At 39.3% G+C, this 10,501-nt stretch overlaps 1 protein-coding gene across 2 annotated transcripts in view; it reads right to left on the minus strand.

Annotated features, from left to right (window-relative positions):
• The window catches only part of LOC103061259 (trace amine-associated receptor 5), a 52,167-nt gene extending 41,889 nt beyond the window's left edge, over positions 1 to 10,278 (minus strand). For both annotated transcript variants that reach the window (XM_025165243.2, XM_088140871.1), the window contains exon 1: positions 7,280 to 10,278. The gene's annotated coding sequence lies outside the window, so the exon portion shown is untranslated. The remainder of the gene's footprint in view (positions 1 to 7,279) is intronic.
• Positions 10,279 to 10,501: the final 223 nt, after the last annotated feature.

The raw sequence follows: 10,501 nt of genomic DNA on the forward strand, positions 1-10,501 counted from the left end.
GTCCAACAGACACTGTCAGGAGCATGTGGAATCAGTCTATGAATAGTGTGATCAATAAATATACAAATATCATCCTGAGCTAGATGGACTGATGACATGTAACAAAACAATTGCTTCTTTTATTTATGTAGAATAACAGCATTGCCATCTTTAAATGCAGAGGCATTTCATATCTAGCAGGGTATGCTGATTCAGAGTACAGAGTACCTTTGAAGCTTCCAGGGACATAGGAGGACCTATGCACTTCATTGCCTGCCTGACACAAGAGAAGAGATGCTGCTCACACAGATGGAGCAAGGCTGGGATTTTCCTGGCTCACGTCCAAATCATGATCATTCTATTAATAGCCAGTCAGTTTAGTATGTGAGGAAGTGCATTGCTCCTTCCTGATGATATATTTATAGGTTGCCTTTCAATATCACAACTTCAAGTGGACTTTCATATGCCAGGGAGTCATATACTTTCACCCAAATCTTTTACTTGTTTTTGAGGTGGGTTAGGTTTTGCCCCCTAGGTTTCTTCCCCAAATCTTAACTTCTGCAAATCTCAGGAGTTGCTTGATTGTGCCAGTAACTTCCTCTTGCATGCTTGTGGTTTGATTTTGGGTATTTCCTGTTGATAGCTACCAGCTGAGTTTGTTTTAGAAGGAACAATCATTCTTTACCATAGCCCATGATAAAAGGAACTTTCTATTATCAATTAGTGTCATGTAGAGAAATTGCCTGCACTTTTTTTGCCAGTTCACACTCAACTTGATGAAGGAGAACTGTTTTGAATCTGTTTGCAAAGGAGACAAACATCTGGCAAAATTCTCATGACTGGGGGATGGTGTTCTTGCCCTTATTTAGCCATGGGGAGCAAAGGGGTATGTGTGGATTTCCTGCCAATCATTGTAAAATCTTCTCTCCAATTATCTGCAGCCTCCCTGGCTTCCCACATTTCAGCTAAATTTCAAGGGAATGCTTCTTGAGGGAATTCCTCCCCCAGGGCTTTTTTTAAATTGTGAACTGCAGGCAGTCAAGGAGGCTTCAGTTTAAGGGAAAGATGTGTACAATAGCAGAAAATAACGTTAGCATACAGGTAGTCCTCACTTAACAACATTAATTGGGACCAAAATTTCCATTGCCAAGCGATATGGTTGTAAAGCATGACATCATGTAACTGTATTGCTCAGTGATGGCAATCCTGGCAGTCCCCATTGCCATTGTTAAGCAAGGACCTCCTCACAACTTCCTGCTGGCTTCCAACAAGCAAAGTCAATGGGGAAGCCAGCAGGAAGTCACGAGTCCTGGGCAGCTCGCAAGCAGGCCAGCGGGCAGGTAAGTGGCTGCTGCAGCATGGCGCGAGTGCAGCTGGGCTAGGGGTGGCTGCTGCCAGGCAGGGACAGTCCCCAGGATCTTGTACTCTGTAGCCAGGCTCCTCGAGAGAAAAAGTGGCAGGAGTGGGAGTGACTTATAGGAAAAACTTGCGATCTTCCCTGCTGGCTTCCTATTGATTCTGCTTGATCAAGTGACCACAGGATGCTGCAACCGTCATAAGTGCAAGCCAGTTGCCAAGCACCTGGATCATAATCACATGACTGTGGGGATTCTGGGACCGCTGGAACTTTGAGGACCAGTTATAAGTACCACTTGTTCAGTGTCGTCATAACTTCGAACAATTGCTGAATGAGTGGTCATTAACCAAGGACTACCCATGCTCATCTCCCTCTGTGATGGAATACCTAACAGTTCCAGGGAAAGTCAAGGTGGGAGCATGATAGGAGTTACAGGAGGAAGCAGAACTGTCACCAAAAAGATTCTGAGTCGGGGGCGGGGGGGAATGTGAGATAGAGACTCAGAGTAACTCTGCCTTAATTACATTAGGTATATGATGAACTAGAGAATTGGTTTGACAAGCTTTCAAGATTCTATTACATCAACCTACTCTAATGTTCTTTTCCAAAAATCCAAGTGGTTCTTGTTTCCTACATTTGTTAGCTACAAAGGATTTGGCATTCTCAGGCTATAAACTCAAAAACATCACCAAGAGAAATGTGGAACAAATTGTCAAGTGTTCAGAGAGCAAAAGAGAAAAATAGAAGCCCCTTTCACAAGAGAAGAATTGTGAATCTCCTGAGCAATGGCTGGACAACATTTACCCAGGCATTACTCTTAACTGCCATATTGATGTTTCTTAAATTAAATATGCAAATCTCCTTTTTAAACTCAGTAAAGAAGCCTATAATGGCCTTGACACAGAACCAAATAAAGCATTTTTTCCCATCATTTCTTCTTTCCATCAAACAAAGCAGACATTTGCTCTTCAGTTTAATCCAATATGGTTCATATGCTTCTTTTTTTTTTCCCACTTGCACCCCAGAACAGGAGGTACAATTTTTAGCTGATTTAGAAATGTGAATAGCTTGTATTCAAATGGTCCTGGACTTTCCATGAGATTTTGAAAAATCAGCAACAATGTAAGAAGTTCCTCCACTCATACACTTGGGTGTTTATAAAATATTTCAGGAATGCCAAATGTTTGGAGAGACAACATGATTGTGCATCTTTACTGGAAACAAATGGAACATTCTAGAATGGAGCATTTGTTGAGCAATTCCAAAGTGATTATGAGTGCAAGATTAAGGAACTCCATTTGGCAAGGAAATTACATATATTTGGAAAATATATCAGATAGTAAAAAAGGAACGTACTGTATCCATTCTGTTCAATAAGAAATAGTTGAATGCAGTGCTTGCTTAGCCAATTTGAGGAAATCTTGGAGTAATTTCTTTGAAATATGTAACTGAATTATTATCATTTTTTTAAAATCTGAGGAAAGAGAGGTTATACTGAAAACATGTATAATGACTGTAAGATTTTCAGTTGCGCATTTCCCTTTACTTATTTCCAGAGGTAAAATTAAGCAGAGCTTAATAATACCACCACCCAAGAGAAGTGGGCTAAAAAATTGCCCCTCCCCATTCTTACATTATTAGCCATGGTCCTTGGAAGCAGGATTTTTCTCAATGAGAGTGGTGCCCCTAGTTTCAAAAAGCTGCCCACCCCCACATCACCCTGATGACCTGAGGATATGATTCATAAAAGAGAGAAGGAAAGTAGACAGCTCTGTCAAGATTTTGCCCTTCCCCTGATGATCATGGAACAGCCATTCACCAGCAAAGGAAAAGACTGAAATTCTTATAGCATTAAGAACGGGTACTTAAGTACATTTATTTTTCTTTTCTCAACTCATTCTTTTTTTCTTCATGCTAGGTCTTCTAAGATTGTAAGTCTGAGGACAGGGATTCTCTCCCCCTGCCCCCTTTCTCTAATTTGTACTGGCAGCAGTTCCAGGTGAAATACTAAATTCTAATTTGTAGTACCAGATTGCTGATAGTTTCCTCTTGGTGGCCTCCTTTTGGCTCTGTCCTTTACATGTCCACTGGTTGTGAATAACAAGCTCTGTCCAGGTATTCTGTTTCTTCCTAACAAGCAACAGCACACTGACTCTGCCCTTTATTTTCATTCCCAGCAGAAACAGCTAGGATCCACTTTGGAACAGCTATGTTAGCCTAGAAAAAGATGCAGCTGCTTTAACAATTCGAAAAAAGGTGCTTCATACAGAATATGCTCTACACATTTCAAAATACCTCTTTTAATGATTTCAGAAGCTCGATTTCTCATGCTTTTTGTCTTTCTCATATTGAGATGGAACCTTCAGTATCTTATGTCACACAGAGACCTTCAAAGGATCAAGTTTGCTTGCTTATTATTCTACCCATCTGATGTTTACTATCAACATGAGCCCTACAAGAACAGGATGAATGGAGGTGGAGTTAATGTACAGATTGTTGTAAGGAAGATACAGTATGCCTGAAGAGTGTTCCATGGAATGTTTCGTATATGGTCAACATTCCTTGGACCAGTGTTTCTCAATCTTGGCAGCTTGAAGATGTGTGGACTTCAACTCCCAGAATTCCCCAGCCAATATGCTGGCTGGGGAATTCTGGGAGATGAAGTCCACACATCTTCAAATTACCAAGGTTGAAAAATACTGCCTTGGACTCTCACATTATATGGAAGATTATATGGAGAAAGTTTGGCTTACTTTTCAACAAGCTCTATAGGACAAAACAAAAATGGATCACAATTAAGAGGGAGGCACAGTAGAACCTCTAGATAATCAGCCTGACAGCTCATATTATAGTGGGATCTCTGAATGCATTACTTTATTTCTGCAACGTAATCAAATGGTTAGCTTTTACTAATTTTCATGGGGAAGACTAAAGTTCTGGACTTGATACAACATTACAGGAGGGGCTAAACTGGATAATTATTCTAATACTAGGTGGACAGTATTACTGTTGGGAACCCAACATGATGGAACAATGCTACTCATCCCCTTTCAGGAAGCAATTCCAGGAAGAACTATATTACCTTGAGTTTGGATTATCTTGAGCTATATGATTTCATCTAAAATGTGACCAGTTAGTAATATTTGACAAATTTGAATATTCCATAATGACATTGGTAGCATCTTAAAAGTATTGTGGCATAAATGTTCATGGATTACAGCCTAATCATCAGCTTCACTTTTTAGAAAAAGGCACTTTCCAATTGGTGGGAGAAGCAAAGAAATAGTCTGAAGAATGTTTCAGTTTGGGGAAAGAATAAAAATACTGAGTTAGGGCTACAATACCTGGGCTGCAAAAATTTGAATGGTCACTCGATGGCAGAATAAAGAGAAGAAAATTGTAATTACTTGCTGTCATCTTATAGCTTTGATTCTTATAACCCAGAAATGGAAGCCCTAACTGAATTTTCTGCAACTTTAGCTGGACCTGGAGCTGTGAAAAATGAACTCTATTCCTTATGAGAGAAAGAGAGGACCCAAGTCCTTTGATTTCCAGGGTTTTTCAAGAAAGGCAAGACAGGAAATAAGACAATGCAGAGCACTTTGACTTTTCTCACCCCTGTCTCAAGCACATCTTCTGAGCTGGGAAGAATAAGAAGAGAAATTTGGTTGAGGTGAGGGAGAAGCAGATCTGTTCACAGGTGATGGCTACTATGACAGATACGGGGAATGTGAGACATAAGACTAAGTTCACAGGTTGAAAGATTGGAGGTCTCAATTTCTTATCCCAGAAGTCTTCAGGGTCTACCCATCTAGATTACCCTTCCCCTTCCCCACCATATTAACTTTGGCATGGGAGAGAGATAGGGCTTCTACAGCCTGTGTGCTTGATTGGAAAATAAAAGGGTGGGATAGAGAAACAATTAGATAAATTCTATAAACATCTCTAGTCCTGTAGTTTTGAGGCTCATGGCTAGGGAAATTAGCCCCTCCTCCTTTATGGAGAGATAGACTAATCTCACAAGGGATGAATAAAATCCAACATTGTTTAAAAAAAATAAAAATAAAAACAAACAAACAAAAATGCTTAACTTTAAGTAATCACAGCTAAAATGGAAATGAGCTAAATGGAATCAGTTAAAATGGAAAGGAGATACAAATGAAGAGATGCCAAAAAGCCCCATAAAAGACAATATGTTGATCTGCCCCTTAATTAGAGGAACTCTGCTGTAAAGAGTTACATAAAAATACACAATTTACAGAGCATGTACAGAAAACAAAAATACCAGAGACAAGAGAGTGGACTTAACCACACAGAGTAACAGAAGTTAAACTGAATGCTTAATTCCTAACTAGATTTGTTACCAATTGCTCAGGATGGCTGGGTCTGAAGCTAAAGTTCCCTGCTCACTTTCTTGGATTTTGTTCCATCTTCCTGTAGATTTTCCTGTTATCTGGAGAACATGATTTCCTGTCTTTCCCTAGCCACAATACCCAGCTTCTCTGAAGTTCAACCACTCTTGGTTCTTAAAAAGATGAGCACTTTTTATCTCCATCTTGAGGAGGAGTTGGGGTTATTTCCTTGTGTCTATGTGACAAAGGAACTCATCACTGAAGATTTGTATTCAGACTCAGGCACTGGCTGGCTGCTGGCTAATTGTCGGTAAATGTGGGTGTGGGGGATGGCCTGCCAATTAATTGCAGATACAATGACTGGTTACACTTATGATGCTCAACCATAATGAGGTTTCCTTGATTTGGGGCTAGTAGGATATGTGAACCCAATTATTGTGATTTGCAAACATGATGATTGATGCCTGACTTCAATGTAAGAATTGGTGACAGTCCAGGTAGTGGAAAGGAGTGGAACTGGAGGACTGGAAATCTTGCCTTATCATGTTCAACCTTCCTGGGCTTCAGTTAGTTTTAAGTAAAGGGTTTTCATCTCAATAAAATGTATTTTAAAACAACAGAGTGTTTGTCTCCAGTAATTACGGAAATGTATAAAATGGAACCCTTTCTTAAGGAATGGAAGCTTTTGAAATATGATCATTTTCATGGCAAATAAACAATAACCTTGTTGAGATTAATGGGTACTGATTTTTTAAATTTATGGATTGACAATTTATGTATAGTTCTGGATACCAGCAATGTACTTAGCATATTTATCCCCCCCAAATAATATTTTTCTGTACTATCCAACATGGCAAATTATGTATCTTCATATCAACATTATGTCATTTTAACTTAGCAGTAAAAAAGATGAGAGAAACTTATTTCTACTTTAATATTTTAATAAATATTAAAATAATTTAAATTCCATCCTTACTCCCAACAAATAAATTAAAAAATGTTAATTATTCTGTTACACTTACAGTATTTGTCACAAATATATTACAGCAATGAAATGAATGAGAGCCAGTTTGGTATAGTGGTTAAAGGCACCAGATTAGAAACCAGGAGAGCATGAGTTCTGGTTCAGCCTTAGGCATGAAGCCAGCTACATGACTTTGAGCAAGTCTCTCTCTCTTAGCCCTAGCAAACCACTTTCAAAAATGCTGCCAGGAAAACTGCAGGGACTAGTCCAGACAGCGGTCAAGACAGTCTCAAAGACACAAAAAAGAAAAAGAATATTAGAAATTTTATTCCTAAATAAATTGAAAATAGAATAGTTATAAATCTTCTCCTAAATTTAAACTCATCCTATTCTGGGCAGGCCATAAAAAAGGCCAGGAGATTAATTACGTTTTCAGAGTTCTTAAACTGTGGCTTTACTCAAACTTTTTTGGCTGCTACATTAGACATGTTTTAATAGGCTTAAAGTAATAAATGAATTACAGTCTGTCCAGTTCTGTCACTGTGCTGTTAATAAGCAAACTTCTCTTGTTCAACATTTTTGTAACAAATTTCCCACCAAAATTCCCAGATTAGAAATAAATCTTACCTCCCAAAAACAATTTGCATTAGCTAAGATAAGATCTTTCTTGAGCACCAATACATCCAAAATAGCCCAAAATATCATTTGACTTATCAGCCATTCAACTTCAAGTAACTGAAGCCGTGTCCAACCAAGTCTGAGTTTCATTTGCAGCCTGATGCAGAGTCTTAACTAACATGATGACGTCAATATTAAATATTCAGACAAGATAAGCAAATGATAAATCTTTCCAGGCACAAGTTTGCCTGCAGCGTAGAGGAAGTTTTTTTTTTTATCAAATATGTATCAAGACCATGGAAATAAGTATGCCAAAAGTAGGCAAATAGCTATGATAACTTAATTTGCATATCTTACACCTGAAAGCACATTGATCATACTAATTGAGTATAAAAAGTTTAAATATGAACATTGAAAACTACTTATTTAAAATTGTCAGACAGTTGACCTTTCTTGGTTAAATATGAATCATGCTGAAAATCTGCAGAATGATTATTATTTATTTAAGTTTGCCCTTGGACAGTGAAATTACAGAAGCATTTCAAGCACACTGATGATTCTATTACACACCACTGTTAACTCTTAAAACATTATTTTCACAGAATTTAATCTTCATCCTTCAGTTTATCATTAGGGCTTACAATAGTTAATATTTAATTAGTATTTCATTGTTAAGTTGGGCAATGGTTTTGCTCAACATCTGCACTGAGGTTTCCAAAAATAGCTACTTTAGAAGTAGATTGCAGACAGGAATTTAAATATAACCAGACTGTCTCTTTTTTTTTGCAGTGCTATAGAATTGAGCAGTTTTATGGCACAATTTACAAACAGAGAAATGTACCCAACAATTTCAATCTACTAATAGTATAGTATCAATCAGTAAAATGGATTCTTTCAAATCTGAAGGAGAGAGGTGGGTGGGGAGGAAAGTCACTGTTTAAGGAAGGCAAGTCCCACTGCATGACATGGCTACTTGCATAGCATTGGGGTAACAAACTGTTTAGTACAATCCTTAATGTGCTACTCAGAAATAAGCCCTATTAAATTTAACAATAGTTATACACATGCAAGAATACATGAAATCACAACTTCAAAAGCCTTTAGTTGCCATTATATTTTATTCTGAATGTGAACATCTTTCCAGGTTAATACACAGTTAACTACCTTTTGCAATGCTAATATTTTTAGAATTTGCTTTGATTTGTCAGCTTATCAGTTAAAGGCTATTATGCATCGTTTTGAAAGCACTGCTTTTCTAAGAAACAGAGCACTGTGGACAGGTGCTTCTTGTTTATCTTGGCAACACCCGAAGGTTGCTATGCAGGAATACTGACAGAAAGAAAGGCATTTCTTTTGGCCAGGAAAGGACTATGACCAATTATTGTCACGTTCCAAAGTCATGAAGACTTTCCATCAAGCTTCTTTAAGGAAGCATGGTAAACTGGGACAGCATTCATACTTAATATTGATTAAAGTATAGGCTTGATTTGTAAGTCTTTTAAAGTGCAGTCTTCAAGAAAGCAGGTTTCCTGCCTCCTCTCCTTGCATAACAAATTTGTTCTTGTGTGTTCAATCCATTTTAAGACAAAGTTTGTTGTAACTAAATAAAATTCTTCTGTAAAATCTCAAAGGAAGGATTTACAGTGGAACCTCGGGTTACGAACGCTTCTGTTAACAAACTTTTTGGGTTACGACCAGCTCCGGCTGCAAAATTTTGCTTCGGTTTGCGAACTCTGCCTTGGGGTATGAACAGGATACGGAGCCATTTTCCCTCCCGTGACACAGTCCGCGGCCATTTTCCCGCCCGTGACACATGGTCCACGGCCATTTTTCCGCCCCTGACACGTGGTCCACGGCCATTTTCCACCCCTGACACGTGGTCCGCGGCCATTTTCCACCCCTGACACATGGTCCGCGGCCATTTTTCCGCCCCTGACATGTGGTCCACGGTCATTTTTCCGCCCCTGACACGTGGTCCGCAGCCATTTTTCTGCCCGACACGTGGTCCGCGGTCATTTTCTGCCCCTGACACGTGGTCGTAGGGAGGGGGACTCTCCCTCCAAGCAATAGCCGCCTCCCTGTCCTCCACACCAGAACGGATTAACGTTAATTACATTGAAACTTATGGGAAAATTTGCTTCGGGTTGCGACCAATTTGGGTCGCGACCAGAGTCGCGGAACGAATTAAGTACATAAACCGAGGTTCCACTGTATATTGGTCTTCCCCATCCTGACATTCTCCAAAGGTGTTAGCCTCCAAATCCCATCATCCCTACTAGACATTGGCAGTTATATGCCAACAGCTGGAGGATGCTGAGTTGGGGAAGGATGATTTAGAGAAATGTGTAGGGTGTGATAGGTGCTAAGGATCACTCAAGGCCAATATTTAAAATAAGAGCAGATGGGGACCTGCAACTTCCATGAGATCACGATCAGACTGGATTTCAAAGTTCAACTCCCTCAGTCGCATCAAGGATCTGGCTTAGCATATAAAATGGAAATACCATTGATTACCAAATGTAAGACTGTTACTGATACACTGACTTTGCACACTGTAACACAAATGCAAAGCAACGCTTCTAAATCTCCCTACATTTATGTAATGGAATTTTTATTTCTTAGCCGATTTTCCAAACAGGAAACATCAATTTACATCTTCTGGATTCTCAAGGGACGTGTGCACGCGCACACACACAAACACATTTAAGCAACAGGTCTCCTGGCTGTAATAGCATTTTGCTTCTTCTCCATATCCTTTTTGTTACATCTGGAGAAAAAATTCTGGATAATTGAAATGCTACCATATTTTTTCTGCCATTTTAGTTGATTCTATTAAAGATATTGCCTATGATTGCTGCTTATGAGTACTTGTATGCAGAGTGCATGCTTCCTAATTTGATTATCACTATCTTTCGTTGATCCCTCATTCTCCAAGAACCAACTAGCCAGCCAGCCAGCCAGCCAGCCAGCCAGCCAGCCTTCCTTCCTTCCTTCCTTCCTTCCTCCCTCCCTTCCCTTCCCTTCCCTTCCCTTCCCTTCCCTTCCCTTCCCTTCCCTTCCCTTCCCTTCCCTTCCCTTCCCTTCCCTTCCCTCCCTCATCTGAAGCTAGTACTCTTATTCCTATAGGCACTTTTTCTTCAGCATAGTTTCACCATACCTTTTCATTCATACTTAGTTCCCTTTTCTGTACATTAATGATCATACAGCAGAAAGGCTTACTCATGTCAACTT

This window comes from Python bivittatus, unplaced genomic scaffold (genome assembly GCF_059951505.1).
Source record: "Python bivittatus isolate LINGU-HERP-01145 unplaced genomic scaffold, Pbiv_v1 ctg000020_np1212, whole genome shotgun sequence".
NCBI lineage: Eukaryota > Metazoa > Chordata > Lepidosauria > Squamata > Pythonidae > Python > Python bivittatus.